Below are 1938 nucleotides of genomic sequence, written 5' to 3'. Positions count from 1 at the left end.
GGAGAAATAAAAATAGAGAAGGGCGAGTACTTAGTAACCATTTTCGCTAAATAAAACTTTAATTTTCAATTTATATATATATATATATGTATGTATGTATGTAAATGTATGCATGTATTTATAAATTATTATGATTTTAAACTTCAAATTGCCTATTGTGTTGTCATTTAAGACAATCTCAGTGAATGTTTAATTAACTTGTAAAGCCGTTCATAACTGTGGCCAATGAACTCTAAATAGGGGTTTAGCCAGAAAAGACTGCAGTGATTTTGTGTACATTCGCTTCACTACATGTCAAGCACCCGCAAACAAAAACCCTTTTTTTAACCTATAGATACATACATAGATATACACACATACACAACATCCAATTCATCATTATTTTTTGTAATGTGTTTACATACAATTAAGTAGAATATTCATCGGAATATCAAATATTTAATTCTGGTTGTTTTCTTTAATTATCTTTTATCTATTACAATTAAATTTCTCGATATAATAGTGATATACCTAAATATGTTGAAAGTTTATGATTAAAGAAGAGTACAAGTGATATCTCAATACTACTTATTACAGACGATATATCTTGTTTAGTTCATCAATGTACTTATTAAATTTAGAACGATATCTTAAGTTCGAGAGAGAATGAGAGATTATTATTGTGGACAAGATAAACGCTTCATAGACTTGAAGACAAGAAACCTAAGTACAATAGAATCGACAAATTCTCAGAAGGATGCATTGGGTTTTGTTTGGATTCACAGATCGCCGAATTTTGATTTAATTGTTTATGTTTAGGTACTTGCTAGTTGACGAGTTTTATAATAATTTAAACCTACAAGTGGTGATGCTAATACAAGTCAAATGGGCATCAACCCCGGGATGGCTAGGTTACATTGATGACTAAAATTTAATCTTGTTTGGAATTTTTATTTTTGGGTGGTTTCAAAGTTCTCTTATTTGGCTTGCATGGCCTTGTTAAGTTTTCATGGTTTTGTTTTTGGCAGAATATCACGATTCCATGCACGAGTTTTATGTATATGGGTTTTAAGAAAATATTTATATATATATGATACCTCCCGGATGAGCCCGAGTCGTGGATAACCCGGGATAATAGATGGATAGCTTGGGTAATAGAAGTCTTCGAGTAACATCGTATAAGAGACCGGGCAAGTGGATGCCCGGAGCATTGTTTCCCCGGGCTCTCGGGCAAAATCCAGATGATATCTTCCTGTCCGGGTTACCTCAATAAAAACAGCGCACTCAGATGCATAGGTATGAGAGATACCTTAACTCGGTAATCATCATTGTCAAATCAGGAGACATAGTGGATGGAGCAGTTGTTGTTAGAAAAAAGGGTATTTGTAAACATCTTGACATAATTAATAAGCAGACACTGAAAACAAGGTTATCATTGACTTTTTTTTCTATAAATACCAAGTTTGTTTAACATTAGAAGGATGATTTCACTTACATATTTCCTACAACATTTATTACAAGATTTTTTCTAAAAAATTTTGTGAGGCCGGTTAATAGATCAATTTTGCGAGATGGATATCTGATCTGACTTAACTCTTTAAAAGTATCACTTTTTTTTGCTCGAAGTATTACTTTTTGTTATAATTATGGATCGAGTTAACCTATCTCACGCATTTATGAACTTTATCAAATAAAACCCGAATACCGTTACAACCTATATACACGTGTAACCGATTTCATTTAGTTTTCATTCCAAAACTCAAACGTGTGACCATATTGTGCTCGAGATATGTTACCACTAGTCTACAACATTTAAACGAATGCTTGTTAAGGATAATTAACGGAATATCTAGTTAACCACTCCCAGTCCGAAATCCTTAATTTAAAATTTTATTTAGGAAAAATCGAATTAAATATTCTCAGTATTTCTGCAGTACACGAAACTTGGGAAATGTGACG

The sequence above is a fragment of the Primulina huaijiensis genome, chromosome 7 (genome assembly GCF_012295235.1).
Source record: "Primulina huaijiensis isolate GDHJ02 chromosome 7, ASM1229523v2, whole genome shotgun sequence".
Lineage (NCBI taxonomy): Eukaryota > Viridiplantae > Streptophyta > Magnoliopsida > Lamiales > Gesneriaceae > Primulina > Primulina huaijiensis.
Note: the sequence above shows the minus strand (reverse complement) of the source record.